This window comes from Lepidochelys olivacea (genome assembly GCF_965140295.1).
Source record: "Lepidochelys olivacea isolate rLepOli2 genome assembly, chromosome: 6".
Lineage (NCBI taxonomy): Eukaryota > Metazoa > Chordata > Testudines > Cheloniidae > Lepidochelys > Lepidochelys olivacea.
In genome coordinates this window covers 36,631,221-36,650,732 of record NC_140416.1, presented here as the reverse complement: position 1 = coordinate 36,650,732, position 19,512 = coordinate 36,631,221, and positions in this window count along the sequence as shown.

The following is a 19,512-nucleotide window of genomic DNA, read 5'->3' as shown; positions in this document are numbered from 1 at the left end:
CTGTCAGCCAGCAGGGGCTGAGAGCAGGATCCCCTCCTCACAGCGCAGGCTGACTGCGGGAGTTCCTGCTACTGTAAGGAGAGGCTCCGGCTGTTAGCCAGCCCTGGTCGGTGATCCAGCTCTCAGCTGCCAGGGCAACAGGGCCAGGCTCCCACTGTCAAGCCCCAGGTGCGGGGCAGCAAGGGCTCCCACTGTCAGCCCCAGGTGGCTGCTCCCATACTAGCCTGGGAAGTGGGAGAGGGGACCCCACTGCAGACACCCCAGCCCGGGGAGGATGAAGAATGCTAAGGAGCAGAGGTGAGGCTGGGAGAGCTGAACTATGGCCTAGGAACTGCAGGGGGACTGAAGTGAAGAGAGTGGAGACTGAGGGATGGGGGGCTGTACGATGGTGGGTTCTGAGCAGGCGGGATGAGTGCTGGGAGGGTGAATTGAGGGCGATGGGAGTTACTGAGGTGGGGGGGGGCTGAACTGATGGGGTTGAGGGGGACTGAACTGAGGGGGGGGCTGAATTGATGGGGGTTGGATGGGGACAGAACTGATGGGAGACTGGGGGATAGGATTATTTGCTGGGCAGGAGATGGACAGATGTAGGTGTAAGCAGTGTCAGGATGAGCTCCACCCTGACATTTGGTGGTGAGGTGTGGCAAGTTGTGGAAAAGAACTTCAGGGGCCGATCTCATTTGCATAGGCACACCCACCCCGCCTAGAATGAGGCCATAGCTGCCCAAATGGTCACTTTGGCTGCTGTGGGATCCCCAGTGTCTCTGTTATTGGGGCAGGAAGAATAAATTGTTATTACCCTGCTTATGGGAACTGTGCTTGGAACCGTACTTGGTCTTTTGTTATGATGGAGGGACTCACCATCAACTAAGTAGCACTCGCTAGGCAAGGGACATGGATTCCAAAACTCTGTGAATTGAGAGAGGCTGGGGACAAGTTTTAATACTTGGTGGCATGGGCCCCTTGGTGAGGGCTTTACATGCTAATTGCACTTTCTCCTCTCTCCACTGGGGAATATCAGAGCTAATTTTGATTCCATTAGGAGTCTAGTTACAGGCTGCTGAGCTCACTTTGGGCTAATGGTGTACCAGCACTGAGGCTCCCCTACTACAAGCTGAATTCACCAAAAAGCTGAACTGACTAAGAGCTGAAATCACTGAGTGTTGTGTTAAGTAGTGGGGGAGCCTGAAGATATACTGTGGAGCAGTTTGTGGGATGGCTGGAGTGCCTTGTGGACAGGCTGGTGGAGCAGTTTGTAGGACAGCAGGAGCTGCTGGTGGGCCGCGGAGCAGTTTGTGGGATGGTGGGAGCTGCTTGTGGGCTGCAGAGCTGAGCGAAGGAGTTCGTGGGGCGGCTGGCGGAGCGGAGCGGAGCAAAGGCCTATGGAGCTGTCGGGCGGTCAGCTTCAGATCATGTAAGGTGCCTCTTACCCCCGTCCCATCTCCACCCAGGTTGGGAGGTAAAGCTCCGCAGATAAACTTTCGAACTCTGGGGCTGCCCTGACCAGGGACAGAGACTTTTGGGTCATTGGACTTTTGGGACTTTGGGTGATTTGGGGTTGCTGGACTCAAGAACCAAAGGGAAAGGGGCATGCTCCAATTTGCTTGGGGTGGGTTTTTTGCTCATGGGTTGTCTTATGAATCCTGTTGGTGGTGTTTCCCCAACATAATGCCACATCGTTTCTCTCTGTTATTAAAAGGCTTTTTGCTATACTCAGACTATGTGCTTGCGAGAGGGGAAGTATTGCCTCTTGGAGGCGCCCAGCGGGGGTGGTATATATTTGTCCCAGGTCACTGGGTGGGGGCTCGAGCCAGTTTGCATTGTGTTATTGGAATGGATCCCCTAGATATTGAACCCAGCCCTTGTTGCTGCCAACTCTGATGGGCAGAAGGGTTACACAGGGGTGAGAGTTCCTGCAGCGGGGGCCAAAATGACCTTATCTAGTACATGGGAGAGTGGGCAACACAAATTGTCACATGCACACACCCTGGATATGGGCATGGGGAGTTCAAAAATCAGGAGACTCACCTAAAATACACACTATGATCGTGTTTTAAACTGTCATGATTTTGGGGGGGTCTGACTCATGATTTTTGATCTCTTGAAGTTGGCAAGACTGAGTTTAGAACCCAGAGGCCCGAATCCTGAGACAGAGATTAGTGGGAGAGTTTAGAATTTAGAAAAGGAGAGAGTCCAGCTGAAAGTCAAAAAGAGAAAGTGAAAGTCAGTTTTAAGTTTGGTGTTCCTTGTGGGCTGAGGCAGCATTTTCAGAGCTGTTTATCAGAAAGTGGTGCCTTGAGTCAATCTTTGAGCCTGCTTGGAAAGAGACAGGCTGGAGTCTGCGAATTCCCCTCAAGGACAGAGGCCCACAAAGGCTTTGCCCAGCCCAAGGTTATGCTTCCTGTGAAGCTTGGGGGTTGGCTGCATGATCATCAGGGCAATGCAAGGCTAAGTTTGCAAAGTAACCCCCCTTTTTATTAAATAGAAAGAGGGCTTCCTCCGCAATGAATTCATTGTTTCATGGCCTGCAGAACACTAAGCAATTTGCAGGAAGCATTGAAAAGCCAGACATCTCCTGTGACAATCATAGCTCTCTTCTGTATTCCCCTATTAAATATCAGATGCTCCTGCACCAATCACATCAAATAAACTGCATTTCTCCAAATCAAAAACCAGATATCCCCCATGTTAGGGTGGAACCGTCCCGAAATGCAGATTTAAAGTCCCAGTCCCATGCTGACTGGGATTCCCGGATTCCCTGAGGTGCCACTCTGTGCCTGCTTGAGGCTCAGGGATGGCACCAGCTTCTTCCTGGTGGGGGAGGCTGAGGTGTGTCTTAGCCCTGCATCACCATGAGGCCCCACCCCCTGCTCCTTCTCTTCCTGCTGAGGCCTGGCCCCCTGGCCAGGCTGGAAGCCAACCAGAGCCAGGCAGTAGTAAGAGCTGCCCAGGTAGCCCAAGCTACTGTGGGCAGCCTTGGACCCTCCACCTGACGTTTGCTCCCCACAGTGGCCCAAGGGAGGGTCTGGGGCTCCCCACAGTGGCCCAAGCTCCCTGGGTGGTTTTTACCAGGGCCCGAGTCTGCCTTCCGGCCTGGCCAGGATGCAGGGCCTTGGAGGGGAGAGGAGGAGCGAGGCTTCGGGGGAAGAGGAGGAGCAGGGGGCAGGGCCAGGGGGCCCCTTTTGCCTTTTGAAAAGGTGGTCACCCTACCACATGTGGTTTCCCTGTTGTAGTCAACGACCTCCCAGTTCCCGGGCACTAGTGTTCAAAGTATGTACCTTGCCTTTAAGAGCAGAACACATTTTAATGAGAACTGGTTGGAAGCAGTCTAGCGGCAGCTTGATCAGATACACAGCAAGGAGTACATAGCTCTCCTATGTAACTATGTTTTGGCTATAAAAGAGCCTCACTTCTAAGAGTCCAGACTGTGCTTCCTTCTTACGACTCCACAAGACAACACAAGGACCAATACCACATGCCTCCTCACTGCTTGCCTCCTTGCACATAACACCTCACTGCTCTTCTATATTGCCAAAGCATGCAGCATACCACACTCCACCCTCTCCTGGGCATCAGTCAACATTTATGTGCTCTGTGCAGAGACTTGTGCTATGGACACTATTTAATGCAACAGCTGAAGCGTCTGTTGCACTAGGACACCAGGTTCCTGCTTCATTCCTATTTGCTACTTAGCACCTCAGGCTAGATTTTGCAGTTTAGTGCCAGTCCAGTATTCCTTGGTACACAGTGGATGCACACCTGCTACAGGGCCAGGATTTAACTTTCCCTTAAGTTGTATAGTTCATTGATCTGCTGGAGTTGTCTCAGTTTTTCTCAGGAACGTTCACAATACCTCTCTCTGCCGAAGGGATGGCTGAGCTCCATAGTTTTACCCTTTTTTGCATTTAGCGAGTATTCAGGTTTTATGGTTTATTTCTGTTAGAATAAAAATGTCAGGTATGTCTGTGCTGCAGACCTGTTCACTTACAAAGAATGTGCCCAAAAGCCTGGTTCACTGCATGCAGTAGGATGAAGCAGGAGACAGTTTTCTTGATCACAATTTCAAGCCTACCTTTCTGGCCATCATTCTTTCCAAACTGTGGCCAATGGGGCTGTGGGGGCGGTGCCCGTGGGGGCAAGCAGTTCATGGAGCCTCCCTGTCCCCTGTCCCCACCCCGTATGCCTAGGGGCCGCAGGGACCTGCCAGCTGCTTCCTGGGAGCTGCCCTAGGTAAGCGCTGCCTGGATCCCACACTCCTCACTCCTTCTTGTACCCCGAACCCCTCTGCCCCAGCCCGGAGGCCCTCCTGTACCCCAAATTCCTCATCCCTGGCCCCACACCAGTGTCCACACCCCATCTGGAGCCCTCACCTCCCCCTCATACACCCTAACCCCCTGCCCCACTCCTGAGCCCCCTCCCACATCTGCACCCCCTCCCGCACTCCAAACCCCTTGGTCCCAGCCTGGAGCTCCCTTCTGCACCCTAAACCCTTCATCCTCAGCCCCACCCCAGAGCCTCCACCCCAAGCAGGAGCCCTCATGCCCTCCTGCATTCCAACCCGCTGCCCCATCCCTGAGCCCCCTCCCATACCCCAAACTCCTCATCCCTGGCCCCATCCCATAGCCCTCACCTCCTCCCACATCCCAATCCCCTGCCCCAGCCTGGTGAAAGTGAGTGAGGGGGGAGGGAAGATGGAGTGAGCAGAGGTGGGGCCTCAGAGAAGGGCTGGGGCTGGGGTAGGGCCTTGGGAAGGGCCAGGAGGCAGGACAGAGGTGTTCAGTTTTGTGCCATTAGAAAGTTGGCAACTCTAGGGCTTGTCTACACTTAAAACACTGTAATGGTGCAGCTGCACTGCTGTAGCATTTCAGTGAAGACACTCCCTATGCTGATGGGAGGGCTTTTGCACTGGGGGTGCACCCAATGCAGGCTTTTTAGGGGAAGTATACTGCATTAAGGTTATGAATGGTTTATGTATCACTGTGGGCCATGGGGAAGATTTCCACAGTTCCTCCATGACCTATAAATGGTGAGGAGGGCTGAGTAAGGTGAATCACTCAGTGTTGTAAGCACCTCCAGAGTGGCAGCCCCGGGTAGGCTTGCATATAGTGGATTTTCCAGAGGTCAACAGACAAGGGGTTTGATATCAAAAGGCTGTGTTTAAACTGACTCAGGCCTTCCTGAGGAACATGTGGTGAGGGAGACTTTTCTTTGAATTCACTTAGCTTGTTCAGTCAGGTGTTAGTTGCATTTTATGTTTTATTTCCTAGTAACCAATTCTGACTTTTATACCTCACTACTTGTAATCACTTAAAATCTATCATTCTGTACTTAATACATTTGTTTTGTTGTTTTATGAGCACCAATGTGCTTGGACTGAAGTGTTTGGGAAACTCCATTTGGGATAACAGGATTTGTCCATATAATTTTCTATTAATAAAATGATGGACTTTATATGAGCTTGTGTTGTGCAGCAGGGTGCTGGATAGTACAAGACTCATTTTTCTGGGGGCAAGGGTGGGACTGAGAATTTGCTGGTGTTACTCTGCTGTGTAACTCAACAGTGGCTGGCCATAGCACTCATACAGTATATGTGGGAATGATTTACCTGCCGGAAGCTGTGTATGAGCAAACCAGGAGTGGTTGCTCTCACAGCAAAGCAGGGTAAAAGGCACCCAGGCTGGAGGATTGAGGGGATACAACCATTCAACAGTCCAGACTGTACCCTCGGTAAAGTCATAATCTCTTATTAAAATATTGGGGTCATAACACAGCAATAAGGTTATTGCTCTTATTTTATCCTAACTAGCTGACTAACCCCCAACAAAACATTCAGTTTATACAAGCAACTAGACACTTTTGGGATGTGCAAACAATACGTGATTACTGCTATTATTTATGTTGGTAATACTAACCGACTCGCACATTTGTGCCTTCCTTCATATCTCCTCATCTGTTTAGTGCATCATCTGGCAATCTCAGGTAATTTAAATTGTGGCAACACACTGCACGTTAACCAGAGAATAGTTAGTAGTGTCCCTTCGTTAGGTACACAGACAGCTGAACGAAAAGAAGTCTGATTCCTCCTTTTTAACTAAAATAAACTACAGTCACGCACTTGCTACTCAATCCATTAATAATGTTCTGACCTTAAATACAAGATACATTTCTCAGAAAAGCCAGGGCTGGTTCTTCTGGTGTTTCATTCCCTGTGCATATGATTAGATAATACACCTTTACATACTGGACAGTCCATTTAAATCACTTACACCAATACCAAATGACAACAGAATATTGGAGGACAGTAAGCATAAAAAAAAGCAGTGCTCATCCACAAAGTCTGTTTTGCATTGTTAGAACTTGGCTAACGGAGATTCTGGGGAGATGATATGGGAGCAGAGGGATGTAAGAAGAAGATCCTGAATAAAGATGCAGAGAAAAGCCTTCAACTATTTTGCCTTGAAAGCAATTTTTTTTTAGGCCAAACTTACCCAGTTGAGGTTACACCCACAGAAACCCTGATGGGAAGTTCTGGACTCTTCATAACAGAAGCCCCGTGGAAAGGGGTTTGAGAAAACTTGAAGAAGCCAGATATCTTTGCATCCTAGTTGCTAGGAACAAAACTTACCTTCTTCTTTAAGGTTGCCTATGGAGTGGTTTATCCTGAAAAATAGTTTTACTTTAAGCTGATAGAAGCCTATACTTTTGGCTTTTGGATTCTTGATAATCCTACAGTGTTGCTGCAGCTATTCTGTTTATATTATAACATGAATAGCTGGTGCACCAACTCGCTCTATTTTAGTACCTCACCCTGATTTGCAGGAATCTGTGGATTGGTGGTTCAGCCTTGTCACAGAGTCACTGGAGCGATGCTCTGGAACTACTCCGTATGAAGCCAGCCAGGACTCTGGGGGAGCATGTCTCGTCTCTGTGAGCATACTGTCACCATGGGAAGAAGCTTACACAGCTTCAACCTTCCTGGGTCTGACCTTGGAGCATTTAGCATCCCCTTCCACACCATGCACTTCCCGCAGTGAGTCCACCCAGGCGGGGCTCCTGGAGAATCCAGAGTGCCCTGCACCCCAGACGTGACTCTCAGCCAGTGTAAAATGGAAGATTTATTAGTTGACAGGAACACAGCATAGAACAGAACTTGTTAGCACAGAACTCAGTGACTTTCAGCCAAGTCTATCTTGGGGAGTCCTGGACCAGGTGACCTGGACTCCCCCTTTTCCAGTCCCCCCAAGCAGACTGCCAGCTTCCAGCAACTCGACCTCAGACACCCCTGTTGCTCCGCCTCCTTCTCTTTGTCTCGCTTCATGGGCAAAGAGTCACCTGGTTGTCACCTGGTTACATCCCCTTCCTGGGTCTCAGGTTACAAAGGGCACCAGTCATAGAATATGTGCGGGCAGCTGGAGCAGCTTCACCTGCCCCAGAGGTCTCAGCCAAAGTCACACACCCCTATTCCCACCATTGAGGTATTGGTGCAGCACACAGGGAAACTGAGGCTCACATTGTATTCATGCAAAACAGTAAAATTCACATAGGCTCAACAGTAAGACTCACAAACAACATAACAAGGGAAAATCCACACTTTGTCACAAGCCTCCATTTACTTTTTGGCCTTGCTGCTGAGACAGATATGAACCTATCCACTGGGAACTAGACTGAGACCACCAACTAATTTCATACAATAAATCTTGCAAGCATGATTTTTGGTAGCTACTAACCTGGGTCAGAGCTGACTTGGTGACCTGAAAGAGATAATTTTGTATCCCTTTATATATTCTCTGGGCCATGCAGCGCTCCATTAAGTTATTCTTAAGCACAGATTTTGCCTGGCTTTGTCTGCCACTTGACTCATGGAAATAATTAAATCCATGGGTGGTGGGTCCCACAGGCTGGAGGAGGCTGTGCCTCCCCAAACAGCCGGGTGTGGCCCCACCCATGCTCTGCCATGCCCAGGTCCCCCCGCTCCTGCTTACCACTGCTTTGCCTGCACGTGGCACCGACCTCCAGTTCCCCTATGCTCCAGCTGGGGCTGTGGGTGCTGCAACAGCACTGCCTGCCCGCCTTCCCGATGCTCCAGGGTGGGGGCTAGCCTGGGGTGGGGGCTTGAGGCTGGTAGCAGTGGTGAAGAGGGCTCTGGGCTGGAGGGTAGAAGGGGTGAGGCCTCAGACAGAAAGGGAGGGCTGGGGCTAGCCTCCCCCAGCCGGCGGTTCACGCGCTGCCCATGATGAAATCCTACCTTGTACTTCTCACCTTGACTTGATAGCAGGCTCCTTCAATGGCACAGAGCTCCTGCTGCTCAGCAGGGAGGGAACTCAGTGGGGAACTAGAGTTAAAACAGGTTCAGGTAAAATAAATTTTTCCCGAAGGTAGATGGGCCAATGACTCAGCAACAGGCACCTTGCAAAAGGATGGTGGTTCTCCCAGCTGGAAATTGATGTTAGACTCTTGCAGGGGGCACAACACACTTCGGTCATGCATCAGGCTATTTTCTTTCCAGCTAAACTGAATACTATTATGATAAAGAACACCTGTTAGTGGATCAGCTTCCCAGTCATATGGCAGGCCCATGACCAGTCTAGGCACCAGCAAAGCAAGCACATGCTTGGGGCGGCACAATTTCAGGGGCCGCATTCCGGCCATCCTTTCTTTTATTCTTTTTTTTGGCTTGGGCAGTTGCGCTCTCGGAGCTTGGGGTGGCAAAAAGCCTAGAGCCAAGCCTGGGCAGGCCCACTGTGGCCAGAAGATTTCCTCTCTCTCAGTAGGGGCAATTTCACTCTTTTGGCTGGTTTCGCCATTTTTTTTTTTTTGCCTGAGTTGTTGTTTGCCCTCCATGTTAGTCCCCTTTCTTTATCGCCCAGTTGGCGCTCTTTTTGAAGTTTGGTGGGAACTTGTAGCAGGAAATAGTCACATGACTTGTAATAATTCGCCCGGCAATGGGAGGTTACAAAAGGACTGTGTGCCCAGCACCAAGTGCTGTCCACCCAAGTGGCAGCCCATGCTAGAACATCACAGCTGGGCTGGAGAGGGCTGAAGGCTGAGAGCTGGAGAGGGAGATGCTTGCTGGCTATCTGAGCTAGAGACCTGAAGTTGGAGGACTAGAGAGGGTTGAAGGCTGGGAATGATGGAAGGCTGAGCTGGCAGATGTCTCCAGGCAAGAGCTGCCTGGAACCATAACTGGGAAGGAAACAGGCTGGTGAAAGATCCCAGATATAGGAGCCGTGGACAGAGATACTTCAGCTGAGCTGAGCCACGGTGAGAGAGATGCCAGAACTGTACCAGAACCCTTCCCCTCACCCCAGTACAATCCAAACAACATTCATCCCCACATCCAACATCTCTCACCAAACCCCAGAAGGGTTCTGGTTTATGGTAGTGGTAGTTTTGGTAAAAAAAGGCTTCTCACAAAAGGGCTGTTCATGTACTCTGAAGGCTGTTCTGAGTTCATGCAAGGAACTGAGGGAAATTGGACAAGAGCCCACTTGCAGGCTGCGCTGAGAGCATGCGTTTACTTACTATTTAACATCCTCCCCCAACTCCGCTGCCCCAGCTTCCTTTGTTCTGTCTTTTAGATAACTTTCCACCATTCCTGACTTTTCCACCCCTTCAGAAGAGCTAAGCTAAAGCTGGTTTTCTAAGGATGGAGCTCACCCATTGTTTATGAGTCTTAAACACCACTCCAGTGTTTCTCTCTTTGTGTACTGTACAGGACCACAATAGCGGAGCCACATACATATAGGCATTCACGACACAGCAGTTTTTCACAGTATAACCAGAATTCATAAATTGTACAGATATAGCCCGAATTCATCATAATAGCATAGAATTATAAGATGATATTTACGTTAAAAAGCTTTTTAAAGCTATTTGTATTGCATCTGGCATGAAAACCAAAAATTTCTAGGAGGGAGGGGAAGAAAATAGAGTAACATTTGAGGTAAATTTGATAGTGGAAGATCGGACAAAACATGAGGCACTTAGACTAATTTAATTAATGCCCTAGTGAATTTAAGAATATAGTGTTCTCCATGAGCATAAACTCAGATCAGTAGCTGAATTAAGGAAGCACTATTAGACTGCACCTGTTGGGTTTCAAACTGAATTCAGGCCTTGTTTCAGTATTCCAGTTGGGACTGGCAGTTGCTGTAGGGATTAAATTATTTAAAGCCTTCAGCTGGCTCGTGTAGGCAAGATTATAAAATACTTAATCTATTTTTTAAAATCTCTTCATATGGTTGCTTTACTTAGACTAAATGTATACACGACACATATCTACCACATTCTGAAACCTCTTTGTAAGATATTTAAAATTTATCCAAAAATAATGTTCTTTAAACATTAACCATTTGCTTTTTTTTTCTTACAAAATACTTTTTGTGAGATTGTCTTCAGCAAATGATATAACTATGTAAAGGAAAAAAACAAAGCAAAACAAAAAAAATGACCACAGTTTAAATTTCTTTTATAAGGGCTAGATTTTGCAACTGTATCTATCCCAGGCAATCTAGCCTTCTGATAGTTAACAATTGTTTTCCTTCACAATTTCTTTAAAGAAAACAGGAAATATTATAAAAAATATGACTTTCAAAATTATTATTTTTCTTGACTTTTCAGTTGGACTATGATTAATAATGATTGCAAAATGTTTGAAATTCTGGAAATATTTTCACTGTACAGTAGCAATATTGGGGACTACCTGTGCAGTAGAACAAAAAAGCAGTTCAAAAATAGGTAATGTAGTCTTCCTCATTACAAGATGTTTTACTTCTTTCTAGAAAGCTGACAGTAAGTAATAAATAGTTACATAGGGAGTAGACTGAGAAGCAATCTGGATAGCTCTGCAACACAGGATTAATTAGGTAAATCCTCTTAGGTTGATTAGCCATTACTTAGATCTCCAGTTTATTTTACTTGCTCCTATTAATGTATTTTCCTGTCAGAGTTGATTACTCTGGTTTCAGTTCTGCATCATTGCTTTTTCTGCATCAAAATGAAGCACAATAGATTAAATGTACATCCTCTCAAAGCAAAGAACAATAATACATCCAACTAATATTACTTGCACTCACTATTAGCTCTTTTTCATCTAAGAAGGGGATTTTTGAATGTATAAGTTTTAAGATAAAAGAAGTATTGCATTTTCTGGATTTTGAGCATGAATACAAAGTAACAGTACAAGGATATATAGTCTTCTCATGGTGTGGGGATTTGGATACCTATCTGCTAACAAAGATGGGTAAATCACCGTCCATGGAAATAAGATCACTTCTACAGTACACTGTTTATAAAGTATGTATTGTATTTTTGGTAACCTTTGTTCATTTCCCCCTAGTTTACATTCAACTGAGCAGGGTTGGATTATCCAATAGGTAGACTAAGCATGTGCTTAGGGCACCAGCAAGGCAGGGGGCACCAAAAAAAAAGAGATTTTTTTTTGGAAAAAATTTGATATTTGATATTTCAAAAAAAGCATTGAAGTAGTCATCATGGGAAAAGTCAGAACTTTGTTAGACTTCCTTACACTCCACTACACACTCTTCTCCCGTTTTTCTGTTCTCTTTTTATTACTTATCCCCACCTAAGCCACGGGGGTGTCCTACTAATGTAGATCGAAATAATGCGAGGAAATCAGATCCTTTCATGTATTGCAATAAATTTATGTTTTATTATTGATATATTTTTCTGAGTTATACGTACTTGATTTGTTTTTTTCTTTCTTATATATATACATAAAATAGTGTACTTGTGTAATTTGTTTTTTTTTTAAGTTCAGATAACTGAGATAAGGGGCAGGATGAAATGTAACCAACTGAGTGGAGCACAGAACAGTAAACTGGCGGAAGAAAAGAAACAAAAAACTAGTGAAATTTTCCAAAATCTTCCAAAGCTGACATAATTTTTCAAAGCAAATCCATCAGAAGCAACATCTTCTCTCAGTCGCACAGACATCGTTCCAAAACCTGTAGGTGTTTCAGAGACTGACCCTTCTTCTATTGGTGAAACAAACACCATTCCAGAACATGTGGATGTGTCCGAGACTGTAACTGATCATCCTACTCCCGGTGGTAAAACAGACATTGTTCTAGAAGGTGTGGATGTGTCAGAGACTCAGCCTGCTCATGCTGTAAATAATAGGAGAAAAGATCCTGGTATGTGGGTTGATTTCAGTACCAATGATGTAGCTTATTGGATAGATCGTGGACCAAATGACTGTCAACACCACACTGGGCCATTTGAGAAATCACGTCGGGCTTTTACCAATGGAAAACAAACAAGATATTGTCCACAAAAAATATTTTTCGGCATGAAAGAGAATGGTGAGAAATACACTCGAGAATGGCTACTGTATTCACCATCAACAGGGTCTGTGTACTGTTTTGTTTGCAAATTTTTTGCATATAAACCTTCAACATCCTGGTTTGCTGCAGATGGATTTAGTGACTGGCAGAATACTGTTTTAATTGAACAACATGAAAATAGCAATACTCAAAGAGATTCAATGTTGACATATTTAAATTGAAGACAGGGCTTTGGATTGACACAAAAATTGAAAGAACAAATTAAAGGGGAACGAGAATACAGGCAACATGTCTTGCAGTGTGTTATAGCTGTTATTCAAATATTAGCTGAAAGTGGTCTGCCTTTCTGGGGATCAAATGACACATTTGGATCATTGCAGAATGGAAATTTCTTGGGATTGTTGGAGCTTGTGGCTCAGTTTGACCCATTTTTAGCAGGCCATATCTCAAAATATGGGAATGCTGGCAAAGGTAACCCATCATACTTATCCAAGACAATATGTGATGAACTCATTGGTCTAATGAGTGACAAAGTTTGTTCAGCCATTGTGGATGAAATAAGTACTGCTGGGTACTTCAGTTTATCTGTCGACTCTACACCTGATCTTTCACATATTGATCAACTGAGTATTGTACGAAGATATGTGTCTCCCACAGATGGAAAACCAGTTGAACGATTTATAACATTCCTTAATTTGAAAAGCCACACTGCTGAAGAAATGGCAAATCAAGTACTGCATTATCTGTGCCGAGTTTGCAAAACAGATTTCTCAAAGTGCAGAGGTCGATCTTATGACAACGCTGCCAACATGTCAGGGAGTTATCAAGGAATACAGAAGAAGCTTTTAGAACAGAACAAATATGCCATATTCATATCATATGCTGCACATTCTCTCAGTCTTGTTGGCTGCAGTGCTGTTGATTGTTGTCTGGTGGCAGTAAGCTTTTCTCAACAGTCCAGTTACTTTATACATTTTTCTCTGCCTCAACACACTGATGGGCAGATCCTAAAACATATTTGGGCAATGATCGTGTGTTGAAATCTCTTTCTAATACTCGCTGGGAGGCACATGCAGTGGCAACAAGTGCAATTCTGGAGTCCAACTCAAAGATTGTGGATGCATTAGAAAGCATAGCTGAAGATCAATCACAAAAGGGAGAAACTATAAGAGAGGCAGAAAACATTGCAAACAAGATGCAAGAACTAGAGTTTGTATTCATGTTGACCATATGGAATGAAATTTTACAACACTTTTATCACACAGGTCAAGCTCTCCAAGAAAAAGAATCGGATTTGAAAACATATGCAGACCTCTGTACAATCATTAGCAGACCACTTAAACACTTTGAGGAATGATTTTGAAAGATCTGAAGACATATCAAAAGATATCTTGCCTGATACTAACTACAAAGAAGCCCAGTCCCGCAAGCGAAATCAGGAAAAAACAAGCAAATGATAGCAGTGCAACAGAAACAGACAAATTTTGCATATCTACTTACTACTCTATAATTGATACACTTGAAGCTCATATGAAGAAGAAAGGTGAAGTGTACAAAGAAGTATCAAGGAGATTTTCTTTTCTACACGATATGGACTTATCTGATGAACAATATTCACAAGGTTCCCAAAAGCTAGTTGACTCATACCCTGTTGACTTGAACATGAATCTCTGTGGAGAAGTATGGCAGTTCCACTGTTATATGTGCACAAAGTTTAAGGAAACAGGAAAAATGAAATTCAGTCACATTGATCTTCATGACACAATATTGAAAGACGGAATACAATACGTATTTCCAAATGTAGAGATAGCACTACATATTTTTCTAACATTGATGATTACTAACTGCTCCACAGAATGCTCTTTTTCTCAGCTGAAAAGAATAAAAGACCCTCAGAGAACAACAATGTGTCAGGACAGACTTGATTCACTTTCCCTATTGTGTATGGAAGTGGACATGCTTCACTGAGTCAGCTTCGATGAACTTATCCAGAATTTTGCGATCAGATTTTGCAATCAGAAAATCTAGAAAGAAGCTATTTTAATTTCAGCATACATCTAAGTTTTGTGTCATTTTGAAAAATGAAATTTTATTTTACGGAATAGTATTGTTTTTATTTTGAATTACATATGGGGGGGCACCATAATCTTTTCAGTGCTCAGGGCCTCTAAAGGTCTTAATCCGGCCCTGGTTCAACTGAGACAATATAGACGGCATCAGGCAGGGAAGTAGAAAGTTGTGTTCTATTCTCAGTAACCCTCTGACCTGCTGTGTGACTTCTGGCAAATCATTTTATTACTCTGGTCCTCAGATTCCCCATGTGAAAACAGGAATCAGAATTTTACCTTCCTTTGCAACTGCTTTGAGATATATGGATGAAAAGCAGTATGTCAGAGATGAATATTACTACTGAATTTTAGTAAAATTAGTTTGTGATGTATCCACTGCAAAGTGATGAATTCAATTAATCTATTCTGGATTTTGTTTAGCTAATATACAGCATATACTTTTAAAATTTAAAGTATATGTTTTTAAGTCTGATTCAATAAAGCCCTCTTCTGTCTTAAATTCCTCTTCCTTACTTGAGGATATGATCACTTCAGGTGTACATGGGAATAAACTCAGAAGTTATCATGGAAGGAATGGTAGGATTATCACAGAAGGGAATGATCAGCAAGAAGATGGATACCTGGTTTGTGACAGATCACTGGGAGGTCAGCTGCTGAGTGTGGGAAGTTAGCAATGGATTGAGAAGGCTTCTGAAAATTCTGCTATGATGTCACAGTATTCAGACATGAATAAATGGATTTTACTTACATTGTACTCGAGAAGACGGGGGAAAACATAACTCAAGGTGAAAATACATATGAGCAGAAATAGCGAGAGGTTAAGCAACCTTTTGCAAAATAACCACATTAAGATTGCAGCTGCTTGGCTCTGCAAAATTTAAAGGGTCAGGCCCACAAAGGAATGCAGGGAAGAGAGGCCTAGAGACTCAGTGGTATTTAGGCTTCCTACTTCCATTGATTTAAATGGAAGTTAGGAGCCAAAGGATCTGGGCCAGAGTTCCTAAAAGAGGGCAATCCACATCTAGCTGTCATTGTAGTAATAATACCAATGACTGGTCAACAAACTACCTCCCACCTTTTTCCAGTATGTGTCTCAGCCTTGGTAGAGCTCCCTGAGCTGGAGTTGAACACTCGCTAGGTTGCTGTGGTTGGGTCCAACCATACTGGGCCTGTGTGCCCTTCAGCTTACCTTGTTTTGAAAGGGGTTCAAGCACTGTCTCATTCATTGGCCTCTCTGGCACACTTTCTTTTTTTAAATGAAAGCATAGATTAGGTAAAACAAAGTTTGTAACAGTTTGCAACTTTCTCAGAGAAGTTATAAGTAGAGCTGGTTGGAAATGTTCCAAATTTCCAAAACAAAAATTTTCAAACTTTTTTTGTGGGGAAATTCAAAATTTTTACTTTCCATTCCAATTCTGGATAAGAGGAAGTTTTGAATACTAGAATTTCCCACAGAATGTTAGGATATAGATATTCAGGCCTGTCGGTAAAGGCCTGTACTCGAAGAATTTAGGTGTATTCTTATCACTTGGCTAGTTATAGAGGTATAAAAGAAAGAATCAAAATCACTGTCTGCTGGTGTAAGGTCCTTCTCTTACTGTTACAGTCTGAGGCCCTGTTCTTAGGCTAAGGCCTTTGGCTAAGCAGCAGAGGCAGCCATAAGCTGGGAAGCCAACGGTCATGTCCTCACATTCCAAACTAGTCACATTGAAATAAGGTGCTATTGGGCTGTTAGGAATACAATCCTGTCCTGATAGTGCCTATTACCTCCAGAGAAAGGGAAGTGCCTATAAAATGTAAAAGGAAACTTAGTTTGATAGCCTCCTGTCTGGCAAGAACTTACTTATCAATAGCTGGGATGTGAAATCCTCACTTCTGTATTGTTAGTTAAATTTCAGGAAAATGATTGGTTAAGGTATAGCTAAGCAGAACTCAAGTTTTACTATATAGTCTACAGTCAATCAGGAAGTGAGGGGGTGGGTGTGTGGGTGGGGGAAATGGGAACAGGGAATGGGAGTGGGGAAATTGAAATCATGTTTTGCTAAAGGGGGAAATGGGAACAAGAAATGGGAGTGGGGAAATTGGAATCATGTTTTGCTAAGGGCAGGAATGGGAACAGGGACACAGGTGTAAGGCTCTGTGGTGTCAGAGCTGGGAAGGAGGATACTAAGGAAGGAAACTGGAATCATGCTTGCTGGAAGTTCACCCCAATAAACATCGAATTGTTTGCACCTTTGGACTTCGGGTATTGTTGCTCTCTCTTCATGCGAGAAGGACCAGGGAAGTAAGTGGGTGAAGGAATAAGCCCCCTAACACAGAACAGAAAGTCCAAGTTTTGATTAGCTCAAGTTATAATCTCCACACAGATTGCTTCTAATAACCATAAGCTTTTGCACTCCGATTTATCCCCGGTGCACCATTGAGGATTAGTGTGAAAAACAAGGTTTACTTTGTTAAGCTAAATCAATTTTGTGTTGACTTAAACGAAAAAGGTAGAAAAATGTTCAAAAAGTGAAAACAAATCCCTTTTGAAACCTCATAACCCCAAAATGGTTTATCCAATTAACCCAAAATTAAAAAAAAAAAAATGCTACCAGGGAAGAAACTACATAAGAAATATTATGGAAAGTTAGCTTTTTCAGAAAGTCAGAGGGGAGAGAGTGTCAAAAATAGCCCCATAATGGAAGCTAATAATTTCAATTCTGGAATCGTTCAATGAGTGTCAATACTAGAGTTATATTATTATAACTACACACAGAAAATCTACAGTAACATTACTAAGATTGCAAAATGAAGCACACAAAAGTTCGGAAATGCCACTCTGTGAATCTCTTTGCTAGATCAGGACCTTATGCTGAAAACATTTTTAAAACAAGGAGACAAGTACTTATATCTAGGTAGCAGCTTAAATTTATGAGGCAACAGGGGAGCAGTAATATTCATTAACAATCATAGAATCATAGAATATCAGGGTTGAAAGGGACCTCAGAAGGTCATCTAGTCCAACCCCCTGCTCAAAGCAGGACCAATCTCCAACTAAATCATCCCAGCCAGGGCTTTGTCAAGCCTGATCTTGAAAACCTCTAAGGAAGGAGATTCCACCACCTCCCTAGGTAACCCATTCCAGTGCTTCACCACCCTCCTAGTGAAAAAGTTTTTCCTAATATCCAACCTAAACCTCCCCACTGCAACTTGAGACCATTACTCCTCGTTCTGTCATCTGCCACCACTGAGAACAGTCTAGATTCATCCTCTTTGGAACCCCCTTTCAGATAGTTGAAAGCAGCTATCAAATCCCCCCTCACTCTTTTCTTCCGCAGACTAAACAATCCCAGTTCCCTCAGCCTCTCCTCATAAGTCATGTGCTCCAGCCCCCTAATCATTTTTGTTGCCCTCTGCTGGACTCTTTCCAATTTTTCCACATGCTTCTTGTAGTGTGGGGCCTAGAACTGGACACAGTACTCCAGATGAGGCTCACCAACGTCAAATAAAGGGGAATGATCACGTCCCTCGAACAATAAGAATGTATGTGCAAACAACTACCCTGACACTAATAAAATTATTTTTAAAGTACCAGGAACATAACTAAAAAGTACACATTTGTAAGCATTAAGTATGCATTTCCCCACTATATTTTAATTAAAACATAGTATTTTGAGGTTGCAATTGAAGTAGAAAGGTGTTAAAGTAGCTACTGCTAAACATTAGCTTGAACTCTTCAACGTCATCCCCTCAGCAATATGCTATTCTAATTTAAAAACCTGTTAATTAGCAGATAAATCAACCTTTCACACAGTATGTAATAGATACAACTATTTCATAAAAGATGGATGAAGAGACACATGCCCTGCTGTGAAGTAGTTATTAGTTTCCTAATACAGTAGATGAATTTTCTCTGTGAGTATTGAAGAAATGCAATTAAATACTCAGAATAACATTTGATTAGATTGGTAAGTGTGAGTAATTATTGACAAAGATTTTTGTATTGTAAAAGAAAAATCTTTTATACTCTTTCTAAACTCACAAGTCAGTAGTTGTCATAATGCCAATTTGGAGAGAGCTTCATATTTTTTGTGACTGCTAAAGGTGAATGAAAACGTTGAGTCTACCTATTAAATGCAGATGCGATCCCAAACAGGTATTTGTAGTTGCAATTTCAGGAAACGTGTATGTTTAAATTATTTTTTCTTATTTCTTTTGTAGGTCTGCAGAATTGCTGCCTAGTGGCTGCCAACTTAGTGCTTCTGCCAACCATCTGAACGTGTATGAAACTGTTGGCGTTAATAATAGTCATGATCAGGGCTTGAAAAATCCACCCGCCCACTTGTAGGTGGAGGGTGGCTGTTAGGGACCATCATTTTATACTTTGGTTAGTAGGTTTAGTTCTCAGGGTTGTGGGTATCTGGTACATTTTTCAAGCATTTACCTATGATCAGTGTCAGAATGGAAAGTCTGTTTATGGAGAAAAAAGGAGGCAACAGGTGAAATCCTGACCCCATTGAAGTCAATGGCAAAACTTCCATTGATGTCAGTGCAAGATTTTACCCAGTGTTTTATACTGTGTTGCACATTTCTCTAAGGTTCTCAGTGTTTTTATTTCATCGTTCAGGGAAGGAAAAAACTGAGGGATCCATAAAATACTAAATAACCCTGGAGCAGGCAAACACTCTACCTTCTGGTCTTAAGGACTTGTGAGACAGTTAGGGCTCTGGTGTGCTGATACCACAACTACCTATTATGCTGACCAGTATTGTCTCATCGATTCATTCCTTGTACTCCCCCATCTGTCTTCCTATATCCATCTCTTGTCTTTTACTTAAATTGTAAGCTTTTGGGGGGTAGGGACCATATTTTTGTACAGCACCTAGCACCATAGAGTCCTTGTCCATGACTGGGATTCCTAAGTGCTATGCTTATACAAATAAATAATAATAATAATAATAAACATATAATTAATATTGCCAGGTTGTTTATATGGTGAACAGCTATCTACTAATCCCCTTTTGTAGACAGATAATGTTAGTCTCATCTCAGAAAGTAAGAGACTTGAGATTTTATAAGCATGGTCTCCACTCCATTATCCCAGTCATTAATGAAAATATTGAATAGTACCAGACCCAGAAGAGACCTTAGTGAGG